The sequence below is a fragment of the Myotis myotis genome, unplaced genomic scaffold (assembly GCF_014108235.1).
Source record: "Myotis myotis isolate mMyoMyo1 unplaced genomic scaffold, mMyoMyo1.p scaffold_m19_p_2, whole genome shotgun sequence".
NCBI classification, from domain to species: domain Eukaryota; kingdom Metazoa; phylum Chordata; class Mammalia; order Chiroptera; family Vespertilionidae; genus Myotis; species Myotis myotis.
In genome coordinates, this window is record NW_023416324.1 from 48,993,128 (window position 1) to 49,005,221 (window position 12,094).

The window sequence follows — 12,094 nt, forward strand, 5'->3', positions numbered from 1 at the left end:
ATTTAGCAAAAAGGAGGGGAAAAAGGGGGGAGATCTATTAAACAATAAAATACATCTAGCAAGATTTTAGAATGAAAACAATATAAAAATTACATTAAATATGACTCAGTTAAACATTTGAATTTAAAGTCAGAGATTGTCAAACTGGATTAAACTGCATAACCCAATTATTTGCTATCACAAGAGGTGCTCTTTAAATATAAAGCCACAGACAGAGAGATGGATAGGAAATATATATCATGTAATTAAAACAGATGGCTATATTAATATTAGATAATGTATACCTCAAAACAAGGAATATTACCACATATATGTGTTTTAATTACACATACTAGGGGCCAAGTGCACAAATTCGTGCACCTTGAAAGGAACTGTGGGCCACTATGGTCACAGCAGAGGGTCTCGGCCCATCCTCTGTGCCCCCATCCGGCCCCTCCCGCCATGAGCCCCAGTCCCCTATCTGTCAGCAGCCCCACTCTTGCCACCATCTCTCTCATGCGCTGGCAATGCCAGCCCCGCTCGCACCCACTGATGGCGTGGAGCAATTGGGGCTGGTGTCGTCAGCGGGTGCGAATGGCGGCTGCTTCCCCAATTGCCCCTCAGAAGCAGGGGCAGGTGGAGAAGTGCTCAGAGGCGATCGGGGCCAGCACCAGGCACTGACAGAGGGTGCACGGGGCAGCTCCAGAGCTGGCAGCAGGTGCGAGTGGGACCATGACCGGCAGCAGGTATGAGTACAAGGCAGGACCGCAGTGCATGGGAGCAAAGAATTTTCAGTAACCAACAGAGGCTCACCCTGATGACAGTGAGCGGTGGCGCACCTTGGACTGGTGCCCCCGCTCACCTGCTCCACCATCCCACGGCAGCTGACACCCACAATGACACGCGTATGCCCCGTGGTGGTCAGTGCACGTCATAGCAATTGGTTGTTCAGTTGTTTTGCTGTTCAGTCTATTTGCATATTAGGGATTTATATATATAGATACAGTCTCTCTTTCTCTCTCTCTTTCTCTCTCTCTCTCGGCCATAAAACATCTCTCATTCATTTGAAAGCATTGATTTTTGTAGAGAAACTTTCTTGACCATAAGATAAATTAAATTAATACTCAATAAAAAAGATATCTGGGATACCTGGGAAATCTTCAGTTGTTTGGAACATAATTCATTTCTACATGAGCCAGAGACAATAAAGAAATGACAAGGGAAATTAGAGTATATATCAAACTGAATGACAATGAAAATACAACATATCAAAATTTGTTGTAGGTAGCTAAAGCAGTGCTCAGAGGGGCATTTATAGAACAAATAGCTTATATTAGCAAAGAAAAAAGGTTTAAATTTGATATTATAATTTTCCAGCATAAGTGGCTAAAAATAGCAAGAGGATTTTAAGGAAAAGTAAGTAGAAAAATGAAAAATAAAATGAAGAATAAGAATCAATGAGATGGAAAAGAGATGTAATAATGGAAAATAACAAAGGTAAAAAAGTTGGTACTTTGATAAATCAGTATACCCTAGCTTTACTGATAAAGGCAATAGAGAAGAAAATATAAATTTCCAATATCAAGAATAAAACATGGGATATCTCTACAAATTTTATGGATACTAAAAAGTTAAGGAAATACTATGGGCAAACTAAAGCCAATATATTTAATAATTTAGATGAAATGAGCAAATTCCTTGAACCACACAATTCAAAAATATGACACAAGATGTTGAAATAGGAAATATGAATATCAGTTTTATGTTAAAAGAATTATCAAAACCTTCCCAAAATAACACATTAGGTCCATAAGTTATTCTTGTGAATTTTATCAAATATTTAAGGAAGGAAAGCTAACGATCTTTACAATCTATTTTAGAAAGTACACCAGGGAACACTTACCAATTTGTTTGTAAGGCCAGCATATCAGTCAAACACTTTTTATAAAAAGTGCCCCTAACTTCCTGAACACATTTCAGCTATATAAATCCAGAAATAAATAAAAACATATAATGAACAGGTTGGGTTTATCACATTTATGCAATTTAGGATTAACATTTAAATATCAATAAACCTAACTCACCACATTAACTCACCACTCCCCCTCCACCCCCAGCCCAAACTGGATCATCTAAATAGTTGCTTAAAAGTGAGCAAAACCATCAACAGCAGCCTGCTTGATAGGAACATGGAGAGGAATAAATCTGTATATGTAATCTCCCGTGTAATACAGAACCTGGCACATGGAGGAGCTGGTAATGTCAGCAGTTGTTTTTACTAAACATTCTGAAGCAGTTTCTTATTTTCCTGTGACTTGCAGAACAAAATCTTATATATTTTATCAATGACCAACTTTCCTAAGAGCTGATGAGAAGCAGGGTAATTCTGAGAGGTGTTGAAGACAGGTCTCTGATTTATCCAGGATACCAGGAATACTGGCCTGGGGCTCCTGGGTAACTAGAGGAACCTGCAGGGCAACTTCATCCCTGCAGCACCAGCCAATATTTTACATTGATAACCCTGTGCTGGGCTGGAAAGCATCGAGAATGTACTTAGCTCAGTGCCTGGGAAATGATGTTAGCTTAATCTGAACTTACCTCTAGGGACCATCAATGGCTAACTACTTAGGAGATATGGACTAAGGATAGGAAAAAAAATTAGTGAAGTAAAAAAGACAAGTAGGACAAACTCTAATTAATATGAATTTAGAAGGGTATGATGAATGTTGTATCTGTCTTCTATTTTACACGTAAAAAGGTACTTTCATAATTTTTAACTCAGATCTTTGTTAATACTAAAATGATTTAAAGCAGAATTTTTAAAAGCCTTCAATATGCTAATGTGCACGACAAATCTCAAACAGATGACATAAAATCAATTATTTCTCATACTTTTCCATCCAAACATTATTAACCTTCTGCAGGATCAGAACACCGCAGAATGCAATGTAGTAAGTGTTGCGCTAGAAAGTTGTGAGGTCTTTAGGAGTATGGTCTGTGTTTCTATCAAATCTGTATCTTCAGAACCAAGCAACATCGGGCATTCTATAAATATTTCTTTAATTATTTTTCCACTTATGATTATTCTTGTATAACAGATGAAAAATCAATGCACAGAGAAAATAAGCGATTTGCCTAAGTCAAATAGTCAATGAGAGAGATGGGATTTAATTCTTTCTTTGGGAGGTGGGGGTGGTAATTTAATTCTTACTTGCAATCTTTTGCTCTGTGAACTCGAGTGGTAAGGCTTCATGCTAGAGGTAGACAGGGGCAGAATGGTATCAAACTGGTAGTTGGCAAATGTACAGTCTGGTGGTGCTCCTACTCCTTGGCAGGGTGATGTTGAGCAAATTATGTAATCTTCCCAGGCTTTATATGCTTCCCTGGCTATGAAATAGAGGAGCAATTAGATTAATGACTTCTGAAATGCCCAGTAGCTCTAAAATTCTTTAAATTACTCTATCTGAGTTTGAAGAAATGGCAGACTGTAAACAGGGGAAGACAGTGAGCAAGGTAGTTTGAGGTATATGGGGAGCGACTTGACCCTTCAAAACTAGTATCCATTGGCAAACTGTCCCTAAACCTGAGCACCACCACCAGTCATCTTGTTTGATTAAGTATTGGTTTTTTATATCTTTTTCTTATTACTATCATTAATGCTATTAATAATAATTGCTTAAGTTAAAAGAGGGTATTTCTTTCTTAAAACTACTTTCTCATTTATTTTCCCATCTTATTCTTTGCTCATTATGAGGGAGAAAGTGAAGGCAGGCATCTGTCTCTAGGCCTTTAGGACAAACGGAGGATTTACATAAGGTCTCCCAATAAGCAAAGTGCAGAGTCAAGGTCTGCTGACTTCCAGCCTTATGTTTCTTTTTCAAGATTGCTTTTGCCTTTCTCTCATTAATATTTTAAAATATATTTCTTAGCATGTGGACCTTTTCCAGATTTAGATTTCTCACCTTTAGTTCTGCTCAGGGTTCGTGATCTCTATATAACTGGAGGCAGAGCTTCTCCCTCTCTTTCCGCCCTGGAGCTTTCTTCTTTAGCTATAGATGATTAAACCGCCTCTCGACTGGTAGAGATGCCCCTTGTAACACCACAGCAAACTCCAACTTTAAACCTCCTCTTACAAAAAAAGTATCAGACCTCACTTCACACATAAAGGTATCATACTTGAAACTATACCAGAGTTTTAATAATTCACTCTTTAAATGCACTTTTCATACAAATTGCTTCAGCTTTTCCAGTGCGGTAAAGGATAAGAACATGTTTTAGGTTGCAGATTTGTGTGTCAGCACTTCAGGATGATTGATGATGGTGTTGATAGAGGAATAGAATTACCAAACACCTAATAGAACACTTAACATGATAATGTTAAATCATTCTTAAATGGCTTACCTTCAATGGATAAAACCATGCTTTTCATGTGGTAGTTTCATAAATTAGTTAAGCACCATATTTTGACAGACTGTGCTAGGCTCTTGTTGATTTAAAGCTAGGCAAGCCAAAAAACAACAACAAAACAAACAAACAAACGAAACAAAAAAATCCTTGACCTCAAAGTCTTCATAGTTTAACAAGAGGCCCGGTGCACAAAAATTTGTGCACTCAGGGGGAAGGCAGGGTTCCCTCAGCCTGGCCTGTGCCCTCTCGCAGTCTGGGACCCCTCGGAAGCTAACGCCCTGCTGGCTTAGGCCTGCTCCCGGGTGGCAGAGGGCAGGCCCAATCCCTAGGTGCAGCCCCTAGTTGGGCTCAGAGCAGGGCCGATTGGGGAGTTGGGGCGCCGCCCCCTGTCATGCACAGAGCAGGGCAGATTGGGAGGTTGCGATGCCACCCTCAGTCACGCTCAGGGTATGGCTGATCGGGGGTTGGGGCACCACCCCCTGTCACACTCAAGGCAGAGTCGATGGGGAGGTTGTGGCGCCACCCCTTGTTATGCACAGAGCAGGGCCAATCCGGGGGTTGGGGCGCTGCCCCCTGTCACGCACAGATCAGGGCCAATCAGGGATGTTGGGGCTCTGTACCCTGTCACGCACAGATCAGGGCCAATCGGGGTGTTGGGGCTTTTTACCCTGTCACGCACAGAGCAGGGCCCATCAGGGGGGTTGGGGCACCACACCCTGTCACACACAGAGCCGCAGGGCTGATCGGGAGGTTGGGGCGCCTTCCCCTGTCACGAACAGAGCAGGGCGGATAGGGAGGTTGTGGCCCCGCCCCCTGTCACACACAGAATCGCAGGGGGATCAGGGGGTTTGGGCCCTGCCCCCTGTCACGCTGATCCCGGTGCCAGGAGTCCTGTTGGCTCCACTGATCCCGGTTCTGGGAGGCATATTACCCTTTTACTATATAGGATAGAGGCCTGGTGCACGGGTATGTGCCGGCTGGTTTGCCCTGAAGGGTGTCTTGGTTCAGGGTGGGGGTCCCCACTGGGGTGCCTGGCCAGTCGGGGTGCGGGGCTGAGGGCTGAAGCTCCCAACCACTCCTTTTTTTCTTTTTTTTTTAATTCTCGGCCAGCTTTAGCTCTGAGGCTCCAGCTCTGAGGTCTCTGCTGCTGAAAGCAGGTATCTGGTTTGTTTGGGTTCTATAATCGAAACAATGTATAACTCCAGCTCTGAGATCCCGGCTCGCTGAAAGCAGATTTCTTGGGTTTTGTTTAGCTTCTATATTTGTTACAATGTTTCAAACTGCAGGCTCAGAGGCCGGCAAGGCATGCGGGGAACATTGGTTTCCTCTGTCACTGAAGCAAGCAAGCCTCATGTTAGTTTCAAGCTGCCTGGCCGCCATCTTGGCTGGCAGTTAATTTGCATATCACCCTGATTAGCCAATGGGAAGGGTAGCGATCGTACGCTAATTACCATGTTTCTCTTTTATTAGATAGGATACGAAGGACAGGAGAACGACAAAGTGCCACAATGTTTCATGTTGTTAGAGTTCAAGTGAAAACGACTCAAATATGTGTAGGCAGAAGATGCCATGGCAACAACGGGAGGCAGCTCCTGAGGGTCAGGGTCAGTTCGGAGAAGTGAGGCTTGAGGTGAGTCCTAAAGGGATGGGAATCCATCAGGAAATGGGTGCAGAGATGATAATTCCCAGCATATGTTTTCGCAGATGGAAAGAGAAGCTCACCTTCTGGGAAATGGATATTCTTTATTATGGCTAAATTACTGGTCATGTGCAAACAGTACATTTGTTAAAAATAGAAGGAAGTAAATCATAAAATAAAGTAAATCATGCCAATCTAATAAATTTGGATATCATCAGATATTTGAGAAAGATCTGTCTGATAAGTGTGAAAGAAGTTGGCGTGAATGGATTAAAAAGGGTAAATAAAGAGTATTCCCAATTTTTAAGCATGAAACGAAACATAGTTTCTTTGAAAAGAAAAATTTGGGAGAACAGAAGTTCTTTTTCAGGAATGACATGAAGCATCCAAGTGGAAATATAGAAAGTTAGATACACAATTCAGGAATTTAAGGGACAATTGATAGGCTAGAATTATAAATTTTAATTTCATCAGTTTATATGTGAGATATAGAACCACGGATTAATGAGATCAGCTAGGGAATAAGTATAGATAGAGATTTCTCCTAGGACTTTTGGGGAAAATACTTGCTGTTAGAGAAGATCAGGCCTCTGTCCTTCCCTTCTCTTACTTATTGTAATCCAAGCATGAATCTGGAGCTAGAACAAGGGAATGCTTCTGCATTAATGAAGGAATTACTTAAATTTGAGGCCACTATCAGGGCTGGAGATTGCAAACCAGGTAAAATGCTAGAGTGGATAAAGAAGGATCTACTTCAGGATAAGAATGAGTCACCCATCTCTCCTGTGAGGTGGTTGCTCTGTCTTCTGACCTTGCTGGGAAATATTGAGGCAAGCAGATTAAGCACACTCTGTTGAATAAATTAAATATTATTGATTCAAAGAAATTAACATATGAACCACACCTAATCTATATATCCATATCTCTATCTCTATCTCTATCTCTATCTCTATCTCTATCTCTATCTCTATCTCTATATCTAATCTATATCTATATCAAGAGCCAGGGTCCGTAACATCCAAAACGACCAATGGGATGACTGAACACCAGGCTGCACACACAGCAGTGGGCTGAACTGATGACCTCAGAGAGAGAGAGAGGCAGGGCTGATCAGCAGCCACCCCAGGCTGCTGGCGAGGCCCAGAGAGAGAGAGAGGTGCGGCTGCTGCCGAGGCCTGGTGAGAGAAGCAGGGTCTGATCCACAGCCTCCGTGGCAGTTGCTGATCAACCCTTGCCTCTCTCTCTCTCTCCAGGCCTCACCAGCAGCGTGGGGCAGCTGCTGATCAGCTTCGCCTCTCTGATCAGGCCCAGAGATGCTGACTGGCATAGAAACCAACCAATCAGAACCAAATCTGGGTGAACTGCGAAGGCAGAATCTAAGGTGGGGGCTGAGGAGGGTAAGGGCAACAGCTGTTTGGTGTAAGTTGTCAGAAAGTGGTTCAATTTTTTAATGACCAGTTTGGCAGTATAGTGCAAATGGCTGGCTATCAGTCCAGATATAGGGATTATGTATTTTTGTCTGCCAAAAGCATCTCCTCCTGCTGAAAAAGGCTTCCCCCCCCCCCCATTTAAGCAATCCTATTCTATATAATCTATCTATACTAATAAAAGGGTAATATGCTAATTAGACCAGGTCGACCAGCCATCCTCTGGACGTCCAAGTTCCTTCTGGACAAAGCCATGATGGTGGGGGCTGAGGCAGAGGCAGTTAGGGGCTATCAGGCAGGCAGGCAGGTGAGCAGTTAGGAGCCAGCAGTCCCAGATTGTGAGAGTGATGTCCTTGATTGTAGAAGGTGCAGGCTAGGCTGAGGGAATGCCCTCCCCCCACCCCTGGCATGAATTTTGTGCACCAGGCCACTAGTACAGAAGTAAAACTTCATAATACTACAAATGAAATATTGCAATTACTAAGTGTCCTTCTATGACCATGATTTTTCATTCTTAATACCAATGTTAACAGAGAGTATTCTCAGTCTTTTTCTATTTTCTCCAGGATATGGAGACTAGTGGCAATTTCTAAAGCTATGAATATGGGGTATAAGAATGTATTCTGATTAGTCATTAATTGCCTGTTTTATCTAGCTTAGTTCCCACTCATAACCTTTAACTGATGAATTTGACTAAAGCAAAGGAAGTATTTCTGATTAAGCAACCCATGAGGGAGGCATAGTCCTCACCATGACTGAAAACTCTTTTATGGGCGTGTGGAGATACAGTGGGCTCTGATCACACAAAGGCAGGAAGGCCAGGCATAACCACAGATGATCTATTTCAAATGACTTAGCAATGTACTAATCTTGATTTGTGACTCCTCTAGTTCTGGCAAGGTCGTGGCTTTGCGACTGTTTTTGTTTTATGGATAAATTAAGCAGCAACTACATATACTTTGTTGCAGTTATAAATAATTTAAAATCTACATGGTCATTCATGTAAATTAGCATGCAGTTTCTGATGGTTCCCAACAGGATAAATAAAGCTTGTGGATATGAATGATTATTCATTAAATCATATTATTCTACATTTATAACATATCATATATTATAAAATGTTTTATATTACATGTTATTATATTATTAAATAATAATAATTTATTCATTTAAACCTCTTCAATATATGTGTTTATAGATAATGGGAAACTCAGAGAATTCTGTAGTTGTTGCTATTATAATTTTATAGATTAAGTTAAAGTTCAGAAAGTATATGGTATGTAACTAATTTATAGGAATAAGTAACAAACTGAAACTCAAGAGTCTCCACAAAGGTTCATCAGTAGATAGAGGAGAAAATGAGATTTCAACATGTTAATCAATACAAACACAATCATGGAATATTGTGCTATCTTCTACAAATAATTAATGAATTTTGACATATTTAATAAAGCCTTCACTGTCTCCATAATCCTTGTTGAGGCCTTCTCTCTGACCTGTTTTTTTCTTCTTCTTCCAATCTGTTTCGGTTTGCAAAGTGAACGTGCTGGTGTCATTGAGCCTATGCACTTGAGGCCCAGATTCTTTACTTGCTCTCCACTGAGCAGAAAGAAACCAAATCAAGGCAGACGGGCAAATGTTTTTTTAAGAATTTTTTTATTGACTTCAGAGTGGAAGAGAAAGGGAAGGATAGAATCATCAATGATGAGAGAGAAAACCATCCATCAGCTGCTTCCTGCACACCCACCACTGGGGATCAAGCCAGCAACCCAGGCATGTGCCCTTGACCAGAATTGAACCCAGGACCCTTAAGTCCGCAGGCCGATGCTCTATCCACTGAGCCAAACCAGACAGGGAGATAGGCAGATTTTTTATCTTTGTGACTCCTAGACTGCAGAGGGCAGGCCAAATTCTGAAAACAGGTATACTCACCTGTACAGGCAGACCAACAAACCAAGTTAGATGAGAACGAATTATTGAAATAGTAAAAAAGGAATCAGAATAGATTTACTCCTTTAAAATAGATGCATATATATTTACTGTCATTCTAGGAATTTGGTCCATTTGATAGTTGGGATAAATATTTATGTACTCTACATTATGCATTTGAATTTGATATAAAATCAGTTTAAAATATTTCCAATTGCAATGTAGCTGACAAATTGAATACTGAATAGGATTACTGCTGTAAGGCAAAGCATGCTGCTAGTTTGCCTCAGGTAAAATGATATGCTCATATTAGACCCCCTCAACATCAAAACTTGTTATGAACTTGTTATCAAAAGGTCAGTTTGAAAGACTTCTATTTTCAAATTACTCCTCTTCTCCAAATAGCCAAATAGAATTATAGAAAATCCAGGAAATAATGTATCCATTGTGATTCCAAACATTAAAATGTAGAGAAGAAACCTTCTCTTGCTCTCAAATAATAATGCCTTACAGTGATATGAAGTTTTTCTATTTTAACTTGCTTTACCACAAGCAATCTTATTTGAGCTTCCTTTAACAAACACTCCATTTTGTGTGTGAGGAACCTGAATCAGCTGCCCAAAATTATTCAACCAGGTGAGACTAGGGCCTGCAAGAGATGTCTGTTCTAAGTCCTATCCTACAGGGCTTCTGCTACATAGAATTTTCTATAGTATGAGAGTATGTTATTACAAATTGTAAGTTTTGTGGCATATTAGGACAACAGTTTACTGTCATGACTAAATTTTTATTAAAGTTACTTTACTATTCAAAATCCAAAGGTTATTTAATAATAGGATTTTTAAAATTCTTCTTTTGTTGTCTTTCTCTTTTAGAATAGCATGGAAGGAAAGAGAAAAAATAACAGTAAATGAAGAAAGGCAAGAAGAGTTAATGAAAAAAGAGAGAGAGAAGAAAAATAATGTAGGAGGGAGGGGAGAGAAGGAAGGAAGGAAGGAAGGAAGGAAGGAAGGAAGGAAGGAAGGAAGGAAGGAAGGAAGGGAGGGAGGGAGGGAGGGAGGGAGGGAGGGAGGGAGGAAGGAAGGAAGGAAGGAAGGAAGGAAGGAAGGAAGGAAGGAAGGAAGGAAGGAAGGAAGGACTTGAAAAATTGTTCAGATTTATTATTTCACCAATATTAAGTATAAATTATTCAGAAGATAGAAAGTCTATCTTTCTTCACAATTTAGGACAGAAGGCACGGAATTCGTAGCTGTTTTATGACACATGGGAACACTCAGCAAGTCCTTGAGCAGTCTGCTTCTCAATACCAATTTCCTCATATCACTAGAAATTATTTTCACACAAAATCTATGTACTTTATATTATTTTTATAGGTTTAAAAAATACTACATGTATGGCATGCAAATAAATGTTTTTCTCCAGTTTACTAATTCTACAATAAAAAACCTTGTGATTCTATTAGCAAAACATTCCCAAGGTCGTAGATAGAGGTCTTGGGAAATTGAGCACATGCTTGCTTATCAAATTAATGTTGCTTATAAATTAAGAAGCTGTCAAAGCACAGTGATTATTTAACATGCATAGCTACTTCCACGGAAAGGAAGAGGTAGTTTGAGTTTGGGAAGACCTTATGTTAAAAAGTAAGTTTCCACATGATCTCACTCATTTATGGAATATAAAGAACAACATAAACTGATGAACAAAAACAGATCCAGAGACAGAGAAGCATTGATCAGACCATCAAACCTCAGAGGGAAGGTAGAGAGAGTGGGGGTAAGGGGGAGAGATCAACCAAAGGACTTGTATGCATGCATATAAGCCTAACCAATGGACACAGACATCAGGGGGGTGAGGGCATGAATGGGAGTGGGGGTGGGGAGGAGCAATGGGGGGATAAGGACACATATGTAATGCCTTAATCAATACAGAAAAAAATTTAAAAAATAATAAAAAATAATAATACTGTAAACAAAAAAGTAAGTTTCCTCTGTGCCATAATATATTATTATACGATAACTTTGCAGCATTTTGAAATTACAGAATTTGTAACACAGAGGCCTAATTCACTTTTAAAACTTAAAACTTTTATTCTATGAAATTTTAATAGCAGAGCTGATCATTGGTAGTAACTTAGACACAATATAGTATCATAAAAAATGGGGGGAAAAAACAGAGTTAATAAATTGGACTTTGGTAAGTTTGGTTATTTAGAATGTTTAACTAAAATGTCCCATGTATGAGAAAGTTATTTCCAATTATTAAATGAACTTTGTGGTCCAGGGTTGTACAGACACATAACTGGAGGTAGAAAAAGGATCACAGACTGAAAACAAAATAAAAACCAGTGTTTAGGTAAGGACCATATTTTCAGGAAACACATTTATTTGTTTATTCATCAACTATTTACTAAGCCCTCCTTCCATCAAAGGTGCTGTGCTTGATGTCTCTGGCCCCTGGTAATCCCAGTCTTCCTGTGGTGGCCATGTGTAATGGGGACAACCTTGGCTTCAAAACCTGAACACCAGGAGTTTGGAGAGCTTTAAAACATATATTCAAATTTAAAGACTATTAAAGGGATAGCTAGAAGACCCACTACCCCATTTAACAGCTGGCAAGGCTAGTATTTAGAAGCTTCATGTGTGTCCCTTCTCAGTCACACCAGCCTCATTCACCTCCAGAGGAAACCATCATTCATATTTTTGTGCTAATCAGC